Raw genomic sequence first — 14,115 nt, forward strand, 5'->3', positions numbered from 1 at the left:
TCAAGAAGAAGGAAGACTTCAGTACTTCTTAGAAGGGGGAACTAAATACCCACAGGTGGAGATACAGAGACAAAATGTGGAGCAGAGACTGAAGGGAAGGCCATCCAGATACTGCCCCACTTGGGGAACCATCCCTCATACAGTCACCAAACCCAGAAACCATTGTGGATATCAGCAAGTGCGTCCTGAAAGGAAGATGATATGGCTGTCTCCTGAGAGGCTCTGTAGGTGCCTGACAAATACAGAAGTGCATACTCACAGCCAACTAGTGAACTAAGCAGAGGGTCCCCAATGAAGAAGCTAGAGAAAGGACCCAGGGAGCTGAAGGATCTTGCAGCCTCTTAGGAGGAGCAAATATAAGAACTAACCAGCACCCCCAGAACTCCCAGGGACTAAACTACCAACCAAAGAGTACACATGGAGGGACCCATGGCTCCAGCCACATATGTTGAAGGGAATGGCCCTGTCAGACCTCAATGAGAGGAGAGGCCCTGGGTCCTGTGAAGGCTCCACACCCCAGTGACTGGGAATGCCAGGATAGGGAAGCGGGTGTGGGTGGGGTAGTAAGCAGGTGGAGGAGGGATGGGATAGGGGTTTGGAGGGGAAATGAGGAAAGGGGATAACATTTGAAATGTGAATAAAGAAAATATCTAATAAAAAAGTGAGCGAAATAAAAAGTAACAAACACATTGAAAGTAAGAGCATTGTTACATCAGAGCAGGAGGAGGGAGCAAGATTTGAAGGAGAATGTAGAGTTTAATATCTTAAATATAAGGCAACTTTATAAAATAACAGCAATATGCACAATGCAGACAGAAAGAGGCAAAACGAAGAAACTACAGAGAGAGTGGAAGGAGCAGGTAGGACCCTCCTTACCACAGGACAGAACAGGTATTTTCTTAATAGCAAGGCAAGCTTAGTCTTACTAAAGAGGACAAAGCTTTCTGCTATGGACTTGGGTTAAATTCATTTAGCCACAAACTTGAAGAAGCTTTTCTTTCTCTATGCAATAAAGATTGGAGCTCATTTTTCATCCAGAATGAATGAGTTCATTCTGCACTGGTGCTTGATCTTTTGCTCCAAATGCATTTGTAAGTATAGATGTGTGTGTGTGTGTGTGTGTGTGTGTGTGTGTGTGTGTGTAATTATGAGATAAGGATGTAGTTTGGCCCAACTGGTTTTAATGGACATATATGAATGTGTAAGCACGAATCCATATATAATTTTATGTGAGTTTATCCATGTTTACTTATGTAAAAGATTCTTCTGCAAATTTGACTCTCTTCTTCTGGTTCAATAGAAGTTTATTGCTCCAAATCTCGCCCTAGCCAAACAAGCAAGAGGCATCTGGACATGAGGCGAAGGGTTCTAGCAAGCAATCCCTCACTTAATCCACCGCTGTTTTAAAATAAGGTGCTAAGTGCCAGTCTGATTTGAAGATGCTACAATTTTGATTGTATAGTTTTGGCTTCTTTATCAAAAGACGTGTCCACAGGTGTGTGGGTTTAATTCTGGGTCTTTGACTCTATTCGGTTGATTAACCTGACTGTCCGAGTCCGCTATCATGCAATTTATATCACTATTGCTCTGTAGTACAGCTTGAGGTCAGGGATGGTGATTCTTTCAGAAGTCTTTACTTGTTCAGAATTGTTTCATTCATCCTGTTTTTTTTGTTTTTCCATGTGAAACTGAGCATTGCTCTTTCCATGTCAGTAAATTATTGTGTTGCTATTTTGATGGGGATTGCATTGAATCAGTAGATTTCTTTTAGTAATATGCCCATTTTTACTGTATTAAACCTATCAATCCATGAGAATGGGAGATCTTTCCATCCTCTGCTTCCCCAGCATTGCAATATTTTTTTCTTCAATGTATTTTTTAAAAAATCTCTTTTCACCCTGACTCTAGCCCCCCATCTCCTCTTCTAGTTATGATCTTACAAATCCCTCTCCCTCCATATTCCCCTCTACCCTGTGCACAGAGAAGAAGAAGACCCTCTTGGGTACCAACCTAGCCTGGGACATCTAGTCCCAGGGAAAGGTGACAGCATGGCAATTCTAAACCTTCCTTCTTTCAGTGATCTACTGTCTGAGAAATCTAAAGTCCCACCTCTGTCTCCCTGTCCAGTCATTTGCTACGAGCAAATTTATTTAGCATTTAGCACAATCTGGGAGGAAGGACAGTGTCTCACACGTAGACATGCAAATTCTCCTATAACTTGGGAACCCCATTAAGATAATATTAGCAATAAACCAAATCTACAACTGTATATACTTACTTGTAAGTGGATATTAGCCAAAGAGTAAAGAAGAAGGTTGAGGCTTCCATCAGGCGTGAGTGCCTGGGCAGGGCCATGCTGCACCACTTCTGATGAGGTGGAACCCTTCAGGTTCCTGAATGCACTGCCTCATCAGGCTTCCTAGGATCCTGAGACCTGGCTCAGGGAGGCCAAACTCAACTGGTCTGTCCACAGGATGTGGGGCATTGCTCGCAGGAGGCACTGCTGTGACTGCTGCTGGTCGCTTCCACGGGCACGCTGGGCGGTGGCTTCCTCCTCTGGCTCCTGGACATGAGTGGCAATGACCTCGCAGTGCTGGGACCCGATCTGCTGACACTGAGCGGCCCGCGCATGCTGCTGGCCAGGAACAACCCAGCTGGGCGGCCCAGGATCGCTGCCCAAGGGTCTGCCTGGCCCAGTCGCTGCTCTGCTGCAGCCTCCAGGTGCTCAGCCTCAGGGGCAACTACTTCCAGGTGCTGCCCGCCTCCCTGCTGGAGCTTCCAGAGTCTATGGGGGTCAGAAAAGGGCACCAGATCCCCTTGAACTGGAGTTAGAAGCTGCTGCTGTGAGCTGCTATGTGGGTGCTGGGATCTGAAACCCCATCCTCTGCAAGTGCACTGAGCGCTCCCAACCCCAGAGTCCACTATCCAGTCCCTCATCACATTAAAGGTTGAGGCAAGGACTCTCACTCAACCTGGAGCTGTGCAGTCCTGTTTGACTGGCCAGCAAGCTGCAGTCCTGGGATAAGGTATGCACTGCCTCCTTTGATGTGATTATTCGGGTGGCTAAGGTCCTCTGGCTTGCACAGGGGGCACCATCCTGGCTGACCGTCTCCCCAGCTCCTTAGGCAACTTCTAGTTATTAGCTGTGTTATGTATGTGCATGCCTTGGATAATTTTTGTTGTTGCAAAACCGTGACTCTTGTCTGTGTCTGTTTGTGACTGTACTTAAGATCAAACCCACAGCTGTGACTCGACACCAAGTCACAGGGACAGTGGATACTGAGGTCATTGTCTATTTCATGGCTCACATGAGGGAACTGAGGGTGGCCCTGTTAGAATGAGGTCTGTGGTCTGCATAGAGGTCCACAGGATTGGACATACATTTCACTTTTGTTTTCTGGGTGCTAGGGTGGGGCTGGGGACTCTGCCTTAGCCTTATTGTATCTGCTAAGGTTGGAGAGCAGCTCTGGGGGTGCCCCGGTTGGGGAATGACTCCTCAGAGTCACGAAAGCATAGGTCTTGGCTGCCGCTGGAGCAGTGACTAATATCTTTGTAAGATGAGGTAATGACCAGCAACCCAGACCGCCAGCTGTCACAGCAGTGGCTGTGACTGTAGTATTGGGAACCTGACCATGTGCTCCTGCTGGCCGTGACTGCTCCAGGAGCACGCAGGGGTTGGAGTTGGTGAACTGAGGGTCAGGAGGGGAGATGGTTGCTCCAGGGCCTCCTGAGGGAGTGTTCCGCGTGCAAGCCTTCCTTCAGGTTAAATTTTGTTTCTCAATTTTAGTTTTATTTTATGTGAATGGGTGGTTTGCCTGCATATTTCCGTATACCACATGCATGGCCGGTAATCGTGGAGGCCAGAATTGAGAACCAGAGTTACAGATAGTTGTGAGCTACAGTGTGGGTGCTGGAAATTGAACTGAGGTTCTTTGGAAGAGCAGCCAGTGCTCTTAACAGTTACACCATCTCTCCAGTTCCCCTCGGGTTAAATTTTTATTTTTATTCCAGGGGATCTGTATTAGATTCTGAAAACCCACAAGGTAGTCCACACACAACAGTTTGCAACTTCAGTTCCAGGGGATCTGATGCCTCCTTCTGGCTTCTGCAGGCATTGCGTGCATGTGGCACACAGAGATGTGTCAAAACACCCATACACACACAATAAAAATAAGTCCTAAAGACAATTTATTTTTATTACTTTTAAGTGTGTGTGTGTGTTTGAGCTTGGCAGAGGTGGTGCATGCCTTTAATCCCAGCGCCTGGGGGGCAGATGCGGGTGGATTTCTGAGTTTGAAGCCAGCCTGATCTACAGAGTGAGTTCCAGAACAGCCAGGGCTACACAGAGAAAACCTGACATGAAAAAAAACCAAAAAAACAAAACAAAAAAGTGTGTGTGTGTCAGTGTGTGTGTGTGTGTGCATGACTACAGGTACCCTCAGAGGCCAAAGGCCAAAGGACACTCGTGGGCCCAGCTGACGGCAGGCTGATGTCCCGATAGCTGTACGTGCAGGCCCGGCTCTGCTGGACATGGGCCCGGCTGCTGAGGCCCACCGTTCAGTTCTTCTTGGTGGCTTTTGCCATGTATGTGGGCTATACCCGAGTGTCTGACCACAAGCACCACTGGAGTGATGTCCTCGTCGGCCTCCTGCAGGGAGCCCTGGTGGCCTGCCTCACAGTGAGTGCTGCTTGCCTGACCTACAGGATCTGCTCCCCGCCTCAGATGCCCCATGACCTCTGCCTGCTGTTTTGTCTCCAAGAGCTTGGCCCATTGTTGCTACATTTGTTTCCAACCCAATTCCCGGTAAAAGAAATCTCAATCGCTTAACAAAACAAGCTACAAGCCTATATTGGGCAGATCTCCCGCTACACTACTCTATTCCCATCTATATTAGTCCCTGTAACTTGCACTTTCTCCAGGCCTGAGCTTCTTTCTACAGCCTAGCTGTTGATCCCCGTAGCCCCTCCCCTCCTATTTATCCTTCATAGCCCCTCCCCTCCTATTTATCCCCCGTGGCTCCTCCACTCGACTCTCAGCTCCTCCCCCTTCCTCCTGCCCAATCATTGGCTCAAGCCTTTATTTGAAAAGTTAAGAAGAGGGCCTTCTGCAAGGACAGTGGGGAGAAGTCAGTGTGCTCTGGTGAATCCAGTGGGCCCGGCAGGAGCCTTCAAGTGCCTGCTTTGGGATCTGAACAGCCTGGGCCCCAACACTCGGTCTCCAGGAAGTGCGGGAGACCTTGTGTACACCCTGAGGCAGTCTGGGAGCACACAGCTTGATCTGGTGACATGGAGCTTAGGTTCCAGTCCTGAGACCTCTGGCGGGAGCCCTCAGATCTCTCGGCTTCCATATCCATATCAGCCTGGGTGGCAACACCTCATCTCCAGGTCCTGCAAGAGGCATGAGGGGCTTCCGGGCAGCCAGCTGGGAGAAGTCAGTGTGCTCTGGTGAACCCAGCAGGCTCAAGAAGGAGCCTTCATGTGTCTGCTTTGGGATCTGAACAGCCTGGGCCACAACACTCGCTCTCCAGGCAGTGCAGGAGGTAAGCTGTGCACCAGAGGCCACCTGGGAAGAGGCAGCTTGCAGTGGTGAGTCCAGCATTGACAAGACCAACTAACAAAAGTGAGAACTAAATGGCAAAAGGCAAACGCAGGAACGTCACTAACAAAAATCAAGGCAATATGGCAACATCTGAACCCAATTCTCCTTTACCAGCATATCCTGGATACCCCATCACACCAGTAAAACAAGATTTGGATATATAGTAAACTTTCATCAAACCCAAAAGAAGTTAATCAATCAAATTTAAAAAATAACGTCAAAAATGACAGGAAGTAACAATCACTATTCCTTAATATCTCTTAACATCAATGGACTCAATGCCCCAATAAAAAGACATAGACTAACTGACTGGATACATAAACAGGACCTTACATGTTGCTGAGGAAACACACCTCAGGGTCAAAGACAAACACTACCTTAGAGTAAAAGGCTGGAAGACAAGTTTACAAGCAAATGGTCTCAGGAAACAAGCTCGAGTGGCCATTTTAATATCACATAAAATTGACTTTTAACCCAAAGTCATCAAAAAAGACTCTGAGGGATACTTCTTGCTGGTCAAAGGAAAAATACAACAAGAAGAACTCTCAATCCTGAACATCTATGCTCCAAATGCAAGGGCACCCTCTTTCGTAAAAGAAACTTTATTAAAGCTCAAAGCACACATTGCACGTAACACAATAATTGTGGGTGACTTCAACACTGCACTTTCCTCAATGGACCGATCAGGAAAACAGAAACTAAACAGGGACACAATGAAACTAATTGAAGCTATGGACCAATTAGATTTAACAGATATATATAGAACATTCTATCCTAAAGCAAAGGAGTATACCTTTTTCTCAGCACCTCATGGTACCTTCTCCAAAATCGACCATATAATTGGTCACAAGACAGACCTCAATAAGTATAAGAAGATCGAACTAATTCCATGCCTCCTATTAGATCACTATGGAGTAAAAGTGATCTTCAATAGCAACAAAAACAACAGAAAACCCACATACACATGGAAACTGAACAATATTCTACTCAATGATACCTTGGTCAAGGAAGAAATAAAGAAAGAAATTAAAGACTTTTTAGAACACAATGAAAATGAAGACACAACATACCCAAATCTATGGAACACAATGAAAGCAGTGCTAAGAGGAAAACGCATAGCCCTGAGTGCCTCCAAAAGAAAATGGAGAGAGCATACATTACCAGCTTAATGACACACCTGAATGTCCTGGAACAAAAAGAAGCTATTTCACCCAGGAGGAGTAGAAGGCAGGAAATCATCAAACTCAGGGCCGAAAATAATCAAGTAGAAACAAAGAGAACCTTACAAAGAATCAACAAAACCAGGAGCTGGTTCTTTGAGAAAATCAACAAGATAGATAAACCCTTAGCCAGACTGACCAAAGGGCACAGAGAAAGTATGCAAATTAACAAACTAAGAAATGAAAAGGGAGATATAACAACGGAAACTGAGGAAATCCAAAAATCATCAGATCCTATTACAAGAGCCTGTACTCAACACAACTGGAGAATCTGGAGGAAAAGGACAATTTCTTTGACAGACACCAAATACCAGAATTAAATCAGGACCAAATAGGTCATCTAAACAGTCCCATAATGCCTAAAGAAATAGAAGGAGTCATAGAAAGTCTTCCAAACAAAGAAAGCACAGGACCAGATGGTTTCAGTGCAGAATTCTATCAGACCTTCAAAAAAGAGTTAACACCAATACTCTTCAAACTATTCCACAAAATAGAAACAGAAGGAAGACAACCCAATTCCTTCTCTGAATCCACAATTACGCTGATACCAAAACCCCACAAAGATCCAACAAAGAAAGAGAACTTCAGACCAATCTCCCTTATGAACATCGATGCAAAAACACTCAATAAAATTCTTGCTAACCGAATCCAAGAACACATCAAAACGATCATACACCATGATCAAGTAGGCTTTATCCCAGGGATGCAGGGTTGGTTCAATATACGGAAATCCATCAATGCAATCCACTACATAAACAAACTCAAAGAAAAAAAACACATGGTCATTTCATTGGATGCTGAAAAAGCATTTGACAAAATTCAGCATCCTTTCATGCTTAAAGTCTTGGAAAGAACAAGAATTCAAGGCCCATGCCTAAACATAGTAAAAGCAATATACAGCAAACCGGTAGCCAGCATCAAACTAAATGGAGAGAAACTTGAAGCAATCCCACTAAAATCAGGAACTAGACAGGGCTGCCCCCTTTCTCCTTATCTTTTCAGTATTGTACTTGAGGTACTAGCTCGGGCAATTCGACAACATAAGGACATCAAAGGGATACAAATTGGAAAGGAAGAAGTCAAACTATCATTATTTGCAGATGACATGATAATCTACCTAAGTGATACAAAAAACTCCACGAGAGAACTCCTACAGCTGATAAAAACTTCAGCAAAGTGGCCGGTTATAAAATCAACTCAAGCAAATCAGTGGCCTTCCTATACTCAAAGGATAAGCAGGCTGAGAAAGAAATTAGGGAAATGACCCCCTTCACAATAGCCTCAAACAGTATAAAGTATCTTGGGGTGACTCTTACCAAACATGTGAAAGATCTGTATGACAAGAACTTCAAGACTCTGAAGAAGGAAATGGAAGAAGACCTCAAAAAATGGGAAAACCTCCCATGCTCATGGATCGGTAGAATCAGTATAGTTAAAATGGCCATTTTGCCAAAAGCAATATACAGATTCAATGCAATACCCATCAAAATCCCAACTCAATTCTTCACAGAGTTAGAAAGAGCAATTATCAAATTCATCTGGAATAACAAAAAACCCAGGATAGCTAAAACTATTCTCAGCAACAAAAGAAAGTCTGGGGGAATCAGTATCCCTGACCTCAAGCAATACTACAGAGCAATAGTGTTAAAAACTGCATGGTATTGGTACAGTGACAGGCAGGAGGATCAATGGAACAGGATTGAAGATCCAGAAATGAACCCTCACACCTATGGCCACTTGATCCTCGACAAAGAGGCTGAAAACATCCAATGGAAAAAAGATAGCCTTTTCAACAAATGGTGCTGGTTCAACTGGAGGTCAGCATGCAGAAAAATGTGAATTGATCCATCCTTGTCTCCTTGTACTAAGCTCAAATCCAAATGGATCAAGGACCTCCACATAAAACCAGACACTCTGAAGCTAATAGAAAAGAAACTGGGGAAGACCCTTGAGGACATTGGTACAGGGAGAATGTTTCTGAACAGAACACCAATAGCATATGCTCTAACATCAAGAATTGACAAATGGGACCTCATAAAATTACAAAGTTTCTGTAAGGCAAAGGACACCATCAAGAGGACAAATCGGCAACCAACAAATTGGGAAAAGATCTTCACCAATCCTACATCAGATAGAGGGCTAATATCCAATATATATAAAGAACTCAAGAAGTTAGACCCCAGAAAGCCAAAAAACCCTATTAAAAAATGGTGTACAGAGTTAAACAAAGAATTCTCACCTGAAGAACTTCGGATGGCAGAGAAGCATCTTTAAAAATGCTCAACTTCATTAGTCATTAGGGAAATGCAAATCAAAACAACCCTGAGATTTCATCTTACACCAGTCAGAATGGCTAAGATTAAAAATTCAGGAGACAGCAGGTGTTGGAGAGGGTGTGGAGAAAGAGGAACACTCCTCCACTGCTGGTGGGGTTGCAAATTGGCACAACCACTCTGGAAATCAGTCTGGCGGTTCCTCCGAAAACTGGGCACCTCACTTCCAGAAGTTCCTGCTATACCACTCCTGGGCATATACCCAGAGGCTTCCCCACAATGTAATAAGTATACATGCTCTACTATGTTCATAGCAGCCCTATTCATAATTGCCAGATGCTGGAAATAACCCAGGTATCCCTCAACAGAAGAGTGGATGCAAAAAATGTGGTATATCTACACAATGGAGTACTATTCAGCCATTAGAAACAATGAATTCATGAAATTCTTAGGCAAATGAGTGGAACTAGAGAACATCATACTAAGTGAGGTAACCCAGACTCAAAAGGTGAATCATGGTATGCACTCACTAATAAGTGGATATTAACCTAGAAAACTGGAATACCCAAAACATAATCCACACATCAAATGAGGTGCAAGAAGAAAGGAGGAGTGGCCCCTTGTTCTGGAAAGACTCAGTGAAGCAGTATAGGGCAAAACCCCAACGGGGAAGTGGTAAGGGGTGGGTGGGAGGACAGGGAGAGAGAAGTGGGCTTACGGGACTTTCGGGGAGTGGGGGGCTAGGAAAGGGGAAATCATTTGAAATGTAAATAAAAATATATCGAATTAAAAAAATTAAATGACACAAAAAAAGTGCTGGGATTAAATATGTATCCCACTACCACTTGGTTTAAGGCACATTTTTCAAAAGATACTTGAGAAAGCCCATAAAATGAGAGAAAATATTTCCAAATTATATATCTTGCAAAACTGTGGTATATACAATATATAAAGAATTATCGCCACTTGAAATCAGAAATAGACCCCAACTGAGAAGTGTGAAACAGAGGCAGTAGATGTAGCTCAGTTGGTGGACTATTTGGCCATCATGCAAAATTCTCTGGATTCAATTTCTATTACTGTATAAGCCAGGTGTGGCAGCACATATCTAGAATCTCAGATGGAAACAGAAGGGTCAAAAAAAAAAAAAAAAAAAAAAAAGAAGAACACAGGGATGAAAGGTTGGTTCAATATATGAAAATACATCAACCTAATCAAGTATATAAACAAACTAAATGAAAAAAAATTGCATGATCATCTCATGAGATGTTGAAAAAGCATTTGACAAAAATCAACAAAACCTCATGTTAAAATAATGGAGGGAACCGGAATTCAAGGCACATACCTAAACAAAATAAATGTAACATATAGCAAACCAACAGCCAATATCAAATTAATGGAGAGAAACCTGAAGCAATCCCACCATAATCAGGAAAAGAACAGTGATGCCAACTCTCCCCATATCTATTTAATATAGTAAATGAAGGTCTAGCCCGAGAACTACAACAACAAAAGGAAATCAAAGGGATACAAATTGGCAAGAATTCAAGGTATCACTATTTGCAGATGATATGAGAGTATATGTAAGCAGCCCCAAAAATTCTACCTGAGAACTACTACAACTTATAACCAACTTTATCAAAGTGTCTAGATACAAAATTAACTCCAAAAAATCAATATCCTTCCGTTAGACAAATGATCAATGGGCTGAGAAAGAAATAATCAAAATAATGCTCTTCACAATCATCACAAATTATATAAAATATCTTCGTGTAACTCTAACCGAACAAGTGAAAGATCTGTATGTCCAGAACTTCTAGTCTTTCATGAAGGTAATCTAAAAAGACCTCAGAAAATGGAGTCATCCCCCATGCTCATGGATTGATAGTTTAAACATAGTAAAAATGGCCATCCTACCAAAAGTATTGTAAAGGTTCATTTCAATCCACATCAAAATTCAAACAAAATTCATCAAAGACATGGAAATAGCATTCTAAATTTCATATGGAAAAAACAAACCTGCCAGGATAGCAAAAACAATTCTTAACAATAAAAGAATGTGTGGGGCAATCACTACCCATGATCTAAAACTATACTACAGATCAATAGTGATAAAAACTGCGTGGTACTGGTACATCACAGACAGGTTGATCAATGAAATAGAATGGAAAACTAAGAAATATAACCACATGCTTATGCACACTTCATCTTTGACAAAGAAGTAAAAAATATACAATGGATAAAGGAAAGCATCTTTAATAAATTGTGCTTGTCTAACTGGAAGTTGGTATGTAGAAAGATGAACGGAGATACATATTTGTCACATTGCACAAAGCTCAACTACAAGTGGATCAAGGACCTCAACATAAAACTAGATACACAGAATATAAGAGAAAGTAGAAAAGACCCTCAAACACATTGGCACAGAACAAAATTTCCTAAACAGAACGCCAATGGTTCAGATTCTAAGATCAAGAATTGATAAATGGGACCTAATGAAAGTGAAAAACCTCTGCAAGTCAAAGTACATAGTCAATAGGAAAAATCAGAAACATACAAATTGGGGGAAAAAAATCTTCACTAACTCCAAATCTGATAGAGGGCTAATATCCAAAATATATAAAGAACTCAAGAAGCTAACTTCCAACAAAACCAAACAACACAATAAAGAATAAAATCGGGTGTAGAACTAAAGAGAATTTACAACAGAGGAATTTTGAATGACAGATAAGCACTTAAACAAAAGTTCAAATTCCTTAGTGATTAGGGAAATGCAAATCTTAATGTCCTTGCAATTCTACCTTACACCATTCAAAAAGGCTAGGAAAAAAACTCAGTGGACAGTACCTGTTGGTGAGGATTTGGAGAGAGAGGGACACTCCTGGTTGCTGGTGGGCTTGCAAACTGAAAGAACTACTCTGGAAATCAATCTGGAGGTTCCTCAGAAAATTGGAAATAGATGTACCTGAAGACACAGCTATCCTACTCCTGGGCATGCACCCTAAAGGTACCTGACTATGCCACAGGGCACAGGCATCACTGTGTTCATAGTGCCCTTATTTCTGAAAGCCAGAAGCTGGAACCAACACAGATGTCCTACACCGACAGAATAGAAACAGAAAATATGGTTCATTTACACAATGGAATACTCTTCAGCTATTAACAATGAGGGCATCATGAGTTTTGCAAGCAAATGAATGGAACAGGGAAATATCATGTTGAGTGAGGTATCTCATACCCAAAATGACATGAACGGCATGTACTCACTAATAAGCAGATATTAGCCAAAAATATACAGAATTCCCAGGATACAATCCAGAGAACTCAAGTTTAAGAAGCCAAAGGGCCCAAGTGAAGATGCTTCATTTTCATTTTCTTTTTTTTCTTTCTTTTTTTATTTTTATTTTATTTTATTTTATTTTTATTTTTATTTATTTATTTATTTGGTTGGATGGTTGGCTGGTTTTTTGAGACAGGGTTTCTGTGTGTAGCCATGGCTGTCCTGGAACTCACTCTGTAGACCAGGCTGGCCTCGAATTAAAAAATCTGCCTGCCTCTGCCTCCCAAGTGCTGGGATTACAGGCGTGAACCACCACCACCTGACTTAAGATGCTTCATTTTCACTCAGGATGGAGAAGAAAGCAGAGGACAGAGGGACAAAGTGAACTGGGTGGAAGAGATGTGGGTGGTCAGGGAAAAGGGAAACATGATCAGATATTGTGGGGTGGGAGGATCGGGAGTGAAGCCAGAGGGCCAGCATAATGAATGGAAATATGCAATCTCAGGAGTTAGGAGGTTGGGAGACCCTCTAGAACATACCAGAGACCTGAGCGGTGAGCGAATCTCAAGATACAAAGGAAAGGACCTTAGATGAAATGCCCAAAAGTGGGGAGAGGGAAGTTGTAGAATCTACCTCTGGGGGGCTGGAGAGATGGCTCAGTGGTTAAGAGCACTGACTGTTCTTCTGACAGTCATGAGTTCAAATCCCAGCAACCACATGGTGGCTCACAACCATCCATAATGATATCCAGTGTCCTCTTCTGGTGTGTCTGAAGACAGCTATAGTGTACTTACATATAATAAATAAATAAATCTTTAAAAAAAAAAAAGACTCTACCTCTGGTAGAAATACAGGAATCAAGTGGAGGCATAGGGTTGCTGTCCCACAGTGAAAAATGCTGGCCCAGGATTGTTCCTGTCTGAAAGAACTGCAGGCACAAGAATGGAGAAGAGATTGAGAGAAAGAAGGTCCCATGACAGGTCCAAATTGGACCCCATCTGAAGGGGAGGCTCCAAGCCTGACACTATTATTGATCCTAAGATGCAGCTGAATTAGGGAAAGGCTGGAATAATTGAAGAGGAGTGCGACCCATAGGAAGACCAGTTGTCTCAATAAACCTGGATCCTCAAGATCTCTCAGACAATGAACTGCCAACCAGGCATCATACACTAACTGGCCCAAGGTCCCTCACACACACAAACACACACACACACACACACACACACACACACACACACACTAGGACTCACTGAGAGTAGACACACCTATCACTTGAAAGACTTAGGTCCCAGGAAAGGCATAGGCCTGGTGGTGTGTGGTGGGTGGGGTGGGTGTTGGAGGTTGGACCATTCCCTTGGAGACTGTGGTGGAGGAATGGGGTGAGGAAATGTCAGAGGGCAGAGCAGGAAAGGGATAGAGACTGAACTGTAAAAATAAATTGGGGATTAGTAATAATACTGATAATAATAAATAAAAAATATGAAGTACCATTGGTAGCTTTACCACTAGAACAAATAATCACAAAGAGACTTGCTAAGTACAATTTCTAATTATATCATAAAACAGACATGAGACTGAGTCTCAACCCTTCTAGGACATCTGTTAAATATCATGAAACTCTACAGTTCATAAAGACCCTTTATTGTCAAAATCTATGTTTACAATTAAAATAATTAATATAAAAAAGAATTCTTTTAGTCTCCTTTCCTTAGGTTGATTTGCCTTGTCCTAGTTCAAAGAGAT

This window comes from Apodemus sylvaticus, chromosome 20 (genome assembly GCF_947179515.1).
Source record: "Apodemus sylvaticus chromosome 20, mApoSyl1.1, whole genome shotgun sequence".
Lineage (NCBI taxonomy): Eukaryota > Metazoa > Chordata > Mammalia > Rodentia > Muridae > Apodemus > Apodemus sylvaticus.